Raw genomic sequence first — 13,406 nt, forward strand, 5'->3', positions numbered from 1 at the left:
CAGTTCGTCGTTGTCTACAACCTCGCTCTGGCAGCTCCTGTGACGGCGCTGGTGCCAAACTGTAACGGCCCTGCTGTTCCTTTGGATCGATCAGCGACGTGGAGAGGGGGGACGTGCTGCATGGGCAACAGCCTGTCCTCCATATGACATCGATCGCCCAGGCTTGCATCCGACCAGGATGGATCACCTATGGTCAGTCATGACCGAGAGGGGCCTACTATGCTATATGGACACACTGAACTGTTCTGTATTTTTAAACTCTCTTGACTTGACTTGCTGGTGTTGTTGCCCCATGGACAACGAAACTATGTCACTGATGGCTGTATAGGAACTGGAACAATGAAGGACAGTTGAGGGCAGTAATGTCTGTATCCAATCATGTGCTAAAGTAATAGAACGACAATTTACTTCATGCGACCAAAAAAAAACCTCAAAGAACTATTCACCATCAATTACTTTCCAAAGTTCAGTGGCTATTATTGCGAAAGCATTTGTGGCATCTTTCCAATCTGCACTAACAATCTCTTTAAAACAGCACCAGCCAAATATTTCAGTGATGTTTGTTAGAGAAGGAATATAGAAGTTTAGTTTAGTTATTTAGAGATACAGCACGGAAACAGGCCCTTCAGCCCACCAGGTCCATGCCGACCATCCATCACACACTCACACTAGTTGTATGTTATTCCAACTTCCACTTCCACATCCATTCATTACACATTAAGGGCAATTTGATCCAGTTTCCGTCACCAGTGTATCTGCTTCCTCCTCTTCCCACGGTGATTTTTTGTTCTATATTTAAAGATATTCTCATGCTTTGGTTCTTTTGTAGGTATCTAACCTTCAATCTTATTCTAGAATCTTCTGCCAGCACATGGGCTGAGTTAGTTCAGCATTTTGTGTCTATCTTACATGGACAATGGAACCAGTGTATGGACAATCTGCCTACACTTAATCCATACCCTTCCATTCCCTGCATATCCATGTGAATGAGTGCTACTTTATAGTCACATGTACCGAGGTACAGTGAAACACTTTATTTTGCAAACGATCTAGGCAGTACACAAGAGTTGACACTGGCAAAGTTACAAATAAAGTCATGAGATAGGAGCAGAATTAGACCATTCGGCCCATCAAGTCTACTCCACCATTCAATCACGGCTGATCTATCTCTCCCTCCTAACTCCATTCTCCTGCCTTCTCCCCATAACCCCTTACACCCATACTAATCAAGAATCTATCTCGACCTTAAAAATATCCACTGACTTGGCCTCTACAGCCTTCTGCGGCAAATAATACCACAGATTCACCACCCCCTGACTAAAGAAATTCCTCCTCATCTCCTTCCTAAAGGAATATCCTTTAATTCTGCGGCAATGGTCTCCGGTCCGAGACAGGTATGGTGCCCAAAATTACTCACAATACAAATACAGCATTACATCCCTGTTTTGGGATTCTAGCCCTCTTGCTACCTTTGTGTTGGCCTTCCTTACTACCGATTCAACTTGCAAATTAACTCTTTGGGAATCCTGCATCAGCACTCCCAAATATCTCTGCACCTCTGAAGTTTGGATTCTCTCTCCATTTAGAAAATAGTCTGCGCCCTTATTCCTACTACCAAAATGCATGACTCCACACTTTGCTACACTATATTCCGTCTGCCACTTCTCTGCCCACTCTCCCAACCTGTCCAAGTCCTTCTGCAGAGTACCTGCTTCTACGCTACCACCCATTTTCATATAATCATCTGCAAAAGCCTTCAATCCCCTCGTCCAAATCATTAAGATGCAAACGTGAAGAATAGCGGCCCCAGCAGAGCCCTGCGGAAATGTACTGAACAGTCTTATCCACTGCCTGCCACCACCTTCTCGCCCCCCCCCCCCACTTCCAAAAGGCTATTAAATCTAAACTACCCCCACCATCATCCCCAGCAATACGTTCCAAGTATCCACCACCTCCATCCAAAAATACTTGCCTCATATATATCTCATTTAAACTGTGCCCCTCTCACCACAACGCTCTGCCCGTTAGTATTTTTTTTTAATTCCTCTGCCTTTTGGGAGAAAACAGTGAATAAAATTTGCTGCCAAATTCCAGAAATTGCTAAGCAGAAAAATAATTTATTTTGAAAACTCCTCCCTTCCCGTCGGAAGGGAAGCAGCTATTCCATGGTGGAAAATAGACCATTGTTTCAAAGCAGTGGATGGAACACCCTGTTCCAGCCCCACTCTGATTAATTGGTCTGCTATTACATTTTTCCAAACACCGACAGTGAGATAAACTAATTTTGCATTAATACCACAGCAGCAATATTCTCCTTCGGTGTTGCCGGGCACAGCGGTAGAGTTTAGCGGTGTAGCTCGAGGTATCTCAGGCACACAAAGTCTTCTGCACCATGACATGTTGTAGACGCTCGGGGAAGGGTGGCACGGTGGCGGGGGTAAGAGTTGCTGCCTTACAGCGCCAGAGACCCGGGTTCGATCCTGACCACGGATGCTGTCTGTACGGAGTTTGCACGTTCTCCCCGTGACTGCACGGGTTTTCTCCGGGTGCTCCAGCTTATTCCCACATTTCAAAAGGCGTGCAGGTTTGGAAGTTAATTGGCTTCTGCAAATTGCTCCTGTGTGTGAGATGTGAAACCAGGATAACAGATTGATGGTCAGCGCGGACTCGGTAGACCGTAGGGCCGGTATCCAAACTGTATTTCTAAACTACACTAAACGCAGAAACAGGTACATCATCCCACAGTCCACACAGACTATCAAACATACATTTTCACAAATCTCACACAAACCCATTTTATTTTCTCATTTATTATATTGTTTGCAGTGCAATACGTTTACATATTCTGTTGTGCTGCTGCAAGTAAGAATTTCATTGTTCTATCTGGGACATATGACAATATGACTCCATCCATGCTCTCCAGAGATGCTGCCTGACCCGCTGAGTTACTCCAGCACTTTGTGTCAGTGTTTTTGTAAACCAGCACCTGCCGTTTTCTTGTTTCCACATTATAGGCCCCTGGCCCTCACCCATGTTCCACCCAATCCCCTGCACACAAGGGACAATTTACAATGGACAAACCTATCTGCCAACTCACTACTTATTTTTGTGGGCGGAAAAATAGCGATCAGTTATGTCAAAAACGAGCTTAATTGCTACACAACAATAACCGGGGTGAACAGACCCAATTCTCTTTAGTTAACAACAGAATCTTTCCCACAGCTTGAAAGGAATTGGCTCAAACTAAACACAGTGAAACACCATCAGCCCAGAAAGGTGCTCAGTCATTCTGCTCTGAAGTCTGGCACTTGGCAAACAGACTGACCCGAGTATTTCTCATCTGATCAGAAAGTTAAGCACACGAGACAACACTTGATTGTCCTCCGCCATTGATAAATATTTAAAAAGACTGGAATTCCGCTCATTGTGAGAACTATAAATGTCACCTTAAATTTACAGTGATCCCCTTTGACACAAGTATACTGCCTTTGAAAGCCCTTTCAAGCATCGCTGTGGAAAGCCAATAACCAAATGTAAAAGAACTGGCCCGCTCCAGACTGGGGGAGTACGTGCTGAGGGACGCACTGAAGCTCGGGGCAGCCAACGCCAAGGCTCCGTGGGGCAGGACCACAGTCTAGGGTCCTTCTGCTGCTGGACATTGGGGGGGGGGGGGGGGAGACTACCCTCAAACAAGGGAAGGGATATCTCCACAGTAGCAAGGGTGTTTAAGATTTTTTATTCTGATAGACCTTTAAGTATAAACACTACTGAGTATCACACTATAGGGTGATTTCACGAAAGGTCACTGGGTCATAGGTCTTCACGCACGGAGCCGCAAAATCCTACTGGGGTACAAACGTCATTATTGCGTTTGCTCACTGCATTTCATCAAAACATCAATAATGCCTTAGTTTTGATGAAATGCAGTGAGCAAACACGATAATCCCCGATATTTTCTATCTTTATATTTGCACGCTGTTATTTTCCCTTCAGCTCCCTCTTGTCTTTACCTTCATTTTTCTTAATCTTTGGAACTCTAAAGTAGGATAGCTGCGTCTCACCGTCACCCCGACTGGCACAGTTATTTACAGGGCAAAAACTAACAGTTTTCGCGGTTTTTAACAGGTTTGAAAGTACGCGTTTCTAGCATTAATAACATGTACTGGAAGTGACGTTTGTACCCCAGTTGGATTTTGCTGCTGCTCCGTGCGTGAAGACCTATGACCCAGTGACCTTTCGTGAAATCACCCTATTAAATGCAGTTTCAAGCAGTTTAAAAATTTTTTAAATTCTGAATAGATGTTATCGTTGAAATATATTTTTAAGAATGCATTAAAAGCAGTACATTGGCACAGCTGCTGCCTCACAGCACCAGAGAGCCAGTTTCCATCCCGACCTCAGGCGCTGCCAGTGTGGAGTTTGCACGTTCTCCCCTTTTCCTGCAACACCCAAAGACGTGCGGGTTTGTAGGTTAATTTGCCCCTAGTGTGTAGGGAGTGGACACAAACGTGGGATGACAGAGTAATGTGAACTGGTGATCGATGGTGCTGTGGACTCGGTTGGCCTGTTTTCATGCTGTCTCTCTAAACTAAACTCAAACTTTTTCACACTGGGAATGGCGAGTGTGGAATTCTCTACCAGTGGAGGCCGGTTCTCTGGAATACTTTCCAGTGAGAGCTAGATAGGGCTCTTAAAGATAGCGGAGTCAGGGGATATGGGGGAACGAGGTACTGATTGGGGATGATCAGCCATGATCACATTGAATGGCGATGCTGGCTCGAAGGGCCGAATGGCCTACTCCTGCACCTATTGTCTATTGTCAAACATGGGAATGTGGAATTTATCCTAGCAGCTTTGACCAAACCTTCCCATTTGTAGAGAGTAACATTGTCGTGGCGTGCCTATTAACTTGTTAATGTTAGGTTTTTCATGTGGGATTAATTGCATTGGAGCTGGTACACGTGGTTGATAGAACACAAAGCGGGCACATGGAACCGCAGATGCTGGTATCTTGAGCAAAACACAAAGTGCTGAAGTAACTCCGTGGGTCAGGCAGCATCCTTGGGAGGGAATGGGCAGAGGACAATTCCCTTATGATCGTCAGGACCCTTATGACTTGAGAATGAGACATGGAATGAGCAGATTCAATTACATGGACAGCGGTAACTATTCCAATTCAGCAGAGATTTTGAGATTCAACCATCTCCCTGAACAGATAAGACAAAAATGCTGGAGTAATTTAACTGGTCAGGCAGCATCTGTGGAGAAATATGATGGATGATGTTCTTCAGTCTTCAGAAAAGTCACCCATCCTTTTTCCCCCAGAGATGGTGCCTGAACCACTAGGTTACTCCAGCACTTTGGTATAAACCAGCATCTTCAGTTCCTTGTTTCGACATCTCCATGAATAGCTTGGATGTGGTAAATAAAAATAAATTGACAGTTAAGGTAGCAAAAATACCAGAAGCAAATGTGGAAAAGCTTTTTCATTCTCTTTCAATGCCTTTGTATTAGAGCTGCTATACTGCCTCCTGGTGGTCACCCATTTACCAATATTGGACATCATCCTTTATATCTATGTCCAAAAATAATCCATTAACCTTGACTGCAAAAATATAACAACCAAAGTCCAAAGCCTTTTGGGATAGTCAAGCAGCTCTAGACATCTATTCAAAAGTGCTATTGCGATTTCATCTAAAATGGCATTTGATGAATTTAAGATGCTATTCTAGATTTTCCAAAAGTGAGGAATTTTCAGAACCATACTGAATCCCTTTTCATTTTAGTCATCAGATTATCCATTATTCTAAACTTTTAAATACAAGCCAAATTTGCAGAAATTTGACCGATTTTAATCGTATTCTAAGAACTTTCTGCCAAATATGTACTCTTACTTCAACATTTCCTACATCCCAGTCATAGTGTTACTTTGCATTCAATGCATTATTAAACTCACAATGAGATGTGCATGAAATGGTTTAAAAAAATCTATGCACTTCCATCGCCAAATAAAATGTTGGTCTTTATTTTTATTTGTTAATACCAAGAATGAAGATTTGTATGTCTTTTGGTTTAATCCATGTAGATGTTTCTGTTGCAAATAGGGGGGGGTTTAGACAATGAGTGGCTACTTAATGCTGGGAGCTTGCTAATTCAACTCTACACTGCAGCTATAGGTTTGCAACAATAAGCAAATATTCCTGTTCCAGTCTCTCTGGAAGCTAAAGATCTCTTCAGTTATTTTTGAGTATGGTGAGAGAGGATTACATCACTAATTTCCGTGCCAACCCACCAATGCAATTTCGAGGTATTTTCAGTGATCTATAAAAATACAATGTCGCACGTAACGTCAGCCATATGTTTGTCCTTTAATACCTCGATAATATTCGGGCGCACATTTCCCGTAAACTATTCTCCATTTCTTCAAACACATGCTTGCATTCAAGTCATTTTTTTATGATCTCATCTAATTATTCATTGACACAATACGTCATTTATCCTCTCATGAATGGCCTTTTGCCTTGTGTTACTTTTATGCAGCAACATAGTCCCCCGATTCCCATAATAGCCAAAATGGTACTATTGGATGTACACAAAAATCTCACAGAAACTCAACGGGTGCAGCAGCATCTATGGAGCGAAGGAGATAGGCAACGTTTCGGCCCGAAACGTTGCCTATCTCCTTCGCTCCATAGATGCTGCTGCACCCGCTGAGTTTCTCCAGCATTTTTGTGTACCTTCGATTTTCCAGCATCTGCAGTTCCTTCTTAAACACTGTTACTATTGGATACTTGGTCAATGAACTTCCAGTCTTAATGAGCAATGAACTCCAGAGATTTACATTATTTAGGGGAAAAAAATCTTATCCAACCAGCATGAATGACTTATTGGGGGGGGGGGGGGAGGGGAACCCAGGATGGGACACATTAACTCAATGTGTAGAAAGGAACTGCAGATGCTGGTTCATACCAAAGATAGACAAAGTGCTAGAGTAACAAATCGGGTAAGGCAGCATCTGTGGAGAAAAAGGATAGGCGATGTTTTCAGGGGTCCCTTTTCACCAGAGATGCTGCCTGACCCGCTGAGTTACCTCAGACATCTACAGCAACTCAATGTCTATCATGTCAAAATAAGTGTTCTTCCTTCAATGACCATCTTGACTATCTCCCTTGACTAACCCAAAGTGCTTTTCTGCACTCCCCACCGCGTCTCTCTCCTCGGGTAGGAAGGCCAGAAGTGGGCGATAGTCCAGATGGAATCCAACCCGATCCCGATAGTTTCATCTTCGTTCTTGTTTTCAAACCTTGCAATCTTCTGCATCCTCTTCATAGCCCCATAAATCCATCAGCAAACTCAATGCTTTCATCCAACATGCTAACACAGCAGGATACTACTGATCACGTCTGACGAAGGGTCTCGACCCGAAACATCACCCTTTGCTTCTCTCCAGATGCCGCCTGCCTCACCGAGTCACTGTAGCTTTGTGTCTATCATCAGTTTAAACCGGCATCTGCTGTCCCTTCAGTGATCACGGCCTTCTATTGATTCTGGCCACCCCATCTACCCCAGTAACCTAAATTAACCTCAGCTGGCACCTTCTTAAAGGCTTGCAGATCCAAATACACAATACAATCCCTCAGCTAGGTATTATTTTTTACTAGCAGTCCTGAGATAGAGGATAAATGACATCCACTCATTCAGAGAGGATGATGTATGCGTGTGAAATTTTAACCAGGGGCAGCTATCGTGAGCAACTACCAGACTTGACAGCGAGGGATTGTTCCATTATTAAGTGAGGACGATTCACCACCAGGGCACCACTGCACACCGTGTTCGATCAGATAACCACAGGGTGGTGCTGTTGGCACAAGTAAAAGAATGCCAATAATTCTTAAACCTGAAAACTGTGTGGAAACTTCAGCCCATCACAAAGTAAAAAGTAGTGCTATTGCCTTCAAATATGCATGAAAGCTTGAAGGGGGAAAGCAAGGTTGGGAAGAAGGGGCAGGAAGAAAGTGAAGTATTAGAATGAAACTGTCTCAGGGCTTTCTACGGCACCTTGCAACAGGAGGGAGGAACACAGGAGGCAGATGCATCGTTGCTCATCTGACCGTGACTTCCACGATACACTTGCCGGCTATATTTCGGCTGGAATTTATCACAGGGACGAAATAAAACAAGCTGAAGTTGTGTCAAAACATGTATTTTTCACTTTTGTCTACATACACGAACTTTACCCAATCGACAATTATCCCCAGTAGCTTTTCACTCCCCTCTAACCCTTTCCTCCAGTGGTGTGAACCCTCCTTACACGACAATCAGTCTTCACCTAACCTAGTCAGTTATATTAGAGTTGTCATCAATTTTTAAAATGCCTGGAATACAGGGATGGGGAAATGGAAGCCGGAAGACCACCTGCCCATTTTCAGGTTGAAGGGCCTCGACCCGAAACGACACCCATTCCTTCTCTCTGGATGCTGCCTGTCCTGCTGAGTCACTCCAGCTTTTTGTGTCTTACCTGCCCATTCTCATTTGTGGGTCAGCAGTAGTTTGCAACCTCAAGTGTATGGGTATTAACATCACAGATGACCGTTCCTGGGTCCAGTACATCGATGTATTCAAAGGCAGTGTCTGCACTGCTACCATCTTGGAATTCATCGAATACTCTACAAACTTCTACGGATGCACTGAGGGAAGCAGCCTGATGTTTGCATCACAGCTTGTTGCAGCAATTCCAATGACAGGAACACAAGAGGCTCCAGAAAGTAGTGGCCTCAGTCCATGGCATGAGGGGCAAAGCATTACATGAAGCACTGTCTCAAGGCAGTGACATGTATCAAAGGAGCTCTACCCATCCAGGCCACACCAACCGGGTGGTTATGGTGGCGCAGCGGTAGAGTTGCTGCCTCACAGTGAATGCAGCGCCAGAGAACCGGGTTCGATCCAGACTACGGGTGCTGTCTGTACGGAGTTTGTACGTTCTCCCTGTGGATAACGTGGGTTATCTCCGAGATCTTTGGTTTCCTCCTACATTCTAGATTCGTACAGGTTTGTAGATTAATTGGCTCGGTAAATGTAAAAATTGTCCCGAGTGGGTGTAGGATGGTGTTAATGTGCGGGGATCGCTGGTGGGCGCGGACCCGGTGGGCCAGTTTCCGCACTGTATCTCTAAACTGTCACCAAGGTGCCAGAAACCCAGTCACACACCATGAATATCTACATTCTGAAGAAGGGTTTCGGCCCGAAACGTCGCCTATTTCCTTCGCTCCATAGATGCTGCTGCACCCGCTGAGTTTCCCCAGCAATTTTGTGTACCTTCTACATTCCTACGTCAGGTTCTTGAACACTCTATAGGTCAGGGGTTATGGGGAGAAGGCAGGAGAATGGGGTTAGGAGGGAGAGGTAGATCAGCCATAATTGAATTCTGCTCCCATCACTTATGACCTGCTCAATCCCCAATTTCAGCATCAGACATCAGTGCACCACTTTGTACTACTTTTCCAGTTGTGCTTACACAATTTATCCAAGACAGTGGGTGGGATGTATTGCCCAAGTCTGCCTGTGACACTGCTGCAAGTAATACGCTCATGGTGCCTGTACCTCGCCATACTTGCAACATGACCAAGTACGTAAATTGAAATGCAGACATTTGACACTCCAGCAATAATTTGAAGTCATATTCAAAGAATTTAAGAAAGCAAAACATTTATTTGAAATGTACATCTTGCGAGTTCAAACGCAAATTCATGGAAAGCTTGAATTCTGTAAACAAAAGAAAAAGGTTCAGAACAAAAATACACAGATAATTAGAATAGTCATTCAATTTGATGGTCATCATACAAAAACAACAGAAGGGGACCACTGTTCTCGCATTCACCTTGGATGTGTCTGGTACCCCATCATGCACCCCGCAAACGTTCCTGAATCTCAGACCAATATATCAAAATCATGCAGCAACTCAAACCATGGCCTTTAAACCATTTGAGGCATTTCCAGGACACAAGGAGCTGGAGTAACTCAGAGAGACAGGCAGCATCCCTGGAGAATATGGACACGGAGTGCTGGAGTAACTCAGCGAGACAGGCAGCATCCCTGGAGAATATGGAGAGGTGACTCACGCTTCAGGTCAGGACCCACCTTCAGATAATTGGTGACTATCTCAAATAGCTATCAACATGTTGTCTGTATTACAATTCTGTCGATCTCCTCTAAAACTTTAGACTTGGGAAAGAAGTATCACGTAATCACTAAAATGGTGTCTACTCGTGACATGCTCAAAAAACGAATTACTGGAGAGGTAGAGCAGGCCATACGGTACAGTGGAAGGAAATACACAATTTATTTATAACTAGAATTTCAAAATAATATTTATAATTGGACAATAAAGCAACAAAATTGTGAACTACTAGTAAAGTGGAGATAATTGCCTCGCTGGAATAAGTGATGTGAGCTAGAAATAAGGAACCCATTCCCACCCTCAAAAAAGTACCAACACCTACCTGGATCTGCAGCTCTTCCTCAGAGCTCTTCACATCTGGAAAAGTAAACTCGGGTCAATTCGTACACAAAAAGGTGCCAGATTTAACCAATGTCTTTGCTAGCATCAGATATATTTGGCTTATTTGCTCATAATCAGCATGATCGATAAGACGGGGAAAAAAGTTTCAACATCATTTACTAGACTGAGAAGATGAGCTGACGGATTAATTATCAACGTACCTGAGCTGCCTGCCCCCATTGCTCCACATGTGACATCCATTTCTGCATCCACCCTGTGCAGGAAGACAACATTCATACTTAATTGACAAACACCGATTGAAATCACTGCAGAAAGCCAGCATTAACAGTGTAACATAACATGAGTAGCTAAATGTGCCCATTCCCACTCCCCGCCCCCCCCCCCCCCCCCCCCCAACAGGAAGGAACCGCAGATGCAGCCGTCCCCGCAAAAAGCAAAATAATTCCGGGAATGCCGAGGCGAGAGGGTGAGTTAGTGAACGAGAGAGACGAGATGGGGAGCGGGAGAGAGTGAAAGACAGAGTGACACAGCAAGAGAGGGAGAGAGAGCGAGAGTGAGAAAGAACGAGAGACCCCAACCCAAAAATGGCGGCAGACCAACGCTCACGAAAACAATCATCCAGATCTTGAAACCCACAACACCGATAGATTTAATCTGTTACAATCCCCAGAGGTACAGCATGACCCCCCACATCCCTGCATTTTCTAAGCAGCAAGATGCAAAGTCAACCCCACCGGCAACGAAACAGGAAGTCGGGCCAATCCCGGCCGTTCCCAGCTGCACCTCGTTGTTACGATTATCCTTGGGCGATTTTGCGTTGTTAAATACGGAACTCTAAAAAATCCGTATTTAACAACACAAAACCGTACATCCGTATTCTTAACGCATTTCCGTACAAAATACGGAAAACCCGTACTACTTGGCAGCTCTGCAAAACACAACTGAACCATCCCCCAACAACTCAGGTTAGTACTAGCAATGAGGTGAGGAACCATCGATACTCTCACATCAACATTCTTAGTTTGTAAATTGCCCAACTACAGCAAACAAAAAATAACTGGAGGAGTTATTCCAGCTCCCTGTGTGTATCTTTGGAGGAACAGCACCTCATACCCCCAATTGGGAAGCTGACAATTCAATTGAATGAACATTGAGCTCCTCCAACACTGTGTTCTACTAAGATTGCAGATGCAGCAATTCCCTGTGCCTCGAATAATTATTGAAACTAGTTAAGTGAAGATAATTGCCTGGCTGGAAGATGTGATGAGAGCTCGATACCTATTCCCACCCCCAAAAAAGTGCCACCACCTACCCGGATCTGCAGCTGTTCCTCGGAGCTCTTCACACCTGGAAAAGTAAACTCGGGTCAATTCATACACAAAAAGGTGCCAGATTTAACCAATGTCTTTGCTAGCATCAGATACATTTGGCTTATTTGCTCATAATCAGCATGATCGATAAGACGGGGAAAAAAGTTTCAACATCATTTACTAGAATAAGAAGATTAGCTGACGGATTAATTATCAACGTACCTGAGCTGGCTGCACCCACTGCTCCACATGTGACATCCATTTCTGCATCCACCCTGTGCAGGAAGACAACATTCTTACTTAATTTACAACTTGAATTTTAAATCCTTCACAATGTACGCAAAGGGACTGGCAGGCCAAGGAAGACCTCCACAGCTGATGACTGAAGAATTCTCTCTATTTATAAAGAAAAATCCCCAAACACCTGTCCGACAGATCAGAAACACTCTTCATTGCAAACAAAGGATATGGAACATAATACTGAACATGACTACTTTCATTTACATGACATTGCTGTTTCCCAAATATTATGGTGTCCTGAAATGACGGGACTATGTATAAACATTGCTGTAATTTCTACATGGTGAAACCAAAATGTATAAAAATGGCCTTTATTAAAATCTGACAATGTGCACTTTAACCACATGTGATTTTTTTTCTATTACAAATCTCAAATTGTGAAGTAGAGGCAAATAAATAAATGATGGGCCTTTGTCCCAAACATTATGGAGGGCGCTGTAAGGAACCTATTCCCATCCCCAAAAAAGTACCAACACCTACCTGGATCTGCAGCTGTTCCTCGCAGCTCTTCACTCCTGGAAAAGTAAACTCGGGTAAGTTCGTACACAAAAAGGTGCCAGATTTAACCACTGTCTTTGCTAGCATCAGATACATTTGGCTTATTTGCTCATAATCAGCATGATCGATAAGACGGGGAAAAAAGTTTCAACATCATTTACTAGAATAAGATTAGCTGACGGATTAGTTATCAACGTACCTGAGCTGCCTGCACCCACTGCTCCACATGTGACATCCATTTCAGCATCCACCCTGTGCAGGAAGACAACATTCATACTTAATTGACTACTTGATTTTTTTAAATTCGCCACAATGTACAATTTTAAACCACTGCTGTTCAGGAAAAACACTGATTGAAATCACTGCAGGAAGCCAGCAGGAAACCAAATGACAACCCCCAACCATTTGACATGAGCTTCGCAATCAACTATTTAAATCTCACCAAAGTTTCACTCACAATGGAACAGATTGATGTCTTGCTAGACTTTGGGAATGCTTTTGGAGGTGAGACGTTGTGTCGCGCCAGGGTGTTGGGCCTGTCCCACTTTGACCGTCAGTTACACGAGAGGCCGGTGGCGCGCAAAGATTTTGTTTGCTACAAAATTTCAGAGCGCCGCGATATCGCACACGACTCCATACCCCTCCGCGCTTCTCAGTGGGACCGGCCCCGCGCGGCCACATGATGCCCGTGCGCCTCTACGCGATAACGAGGTCTCGTAATTTGCGTGTGCCAAGGACAGCAAGTGGGACTTAAAGCTAAACATTATTCCACTGATCTC

General features: G+C 44.1%; 1 long non-coding RNA gene and 3 other non-coding genes across 4 annotated transcripts; all 4 read right to left on the bottom strand.

The window, feature by feature from the left end:
• Positions 1-932: 932 nt before the first annotated feature.
• LOC116986181 lies at positions 933-8,263 on the bottom strand. Its single transcript, XR_004415432.1, has 3 exons — positions 7,827-8,263; positions 7,354-7,390; positions 933-942 (listed from the first exon to the last, which is right to left on the bottom strand). It is a non-coding gene; the product is annotated as an uncharacterized LOC116986181 (long non-coding RNA).
• A 2,331-nt stretch (positions 8,264-10,594) lies between these two features.
• Positions 10,595-10,684, bottom strand: LOC116986540. Its single transcript, XR_004415513.1, has one exon. It is a non-coding gene; the product is annotated as a small nucleolar SNORD12/SNORD106 (small nucleolar RNA).
• Positions 10,685-11,926: 1,242 nt separating this feature from the next.
• Positions 11,927-12,016, bottom strand: LOC116986537. Its single transcript, XR_004415510.1, has one exon. It is a non-coding gene; the product is annotated as a small nucleolar SNORD12/SNORD106 (small nucleolar RNA).
• A 688-nt stretch (positions 12,017-12,704) lies between these two features.
• Positions 12,705-12,794, bottom strand: LOC116986538. Its single transcript, XR_004415511.1, has one exon. It is a non-coding gene; the product is annotated as a small nucleolar SNORD12/SNORD106 (small nucleolar RNA).
• Positions 12,795-13,406: the final 612 nt, after the last annotated feature.

The sequence above is a fragment of the Amblyraja radiata genome, chromosome 23 (assembly GCF_010909765.2).
Source record: "Amblyraja radiata isolate CabotCenter1 chromosome 23, sAmbRad1.1.pri, whole genome shotgun sequence".
NCBI lineage: Eukaryota > Metazoa > Chordata > Chondrichthyes > Rajiformes > Rajidae > Amblyraja > Amblyraja radiata.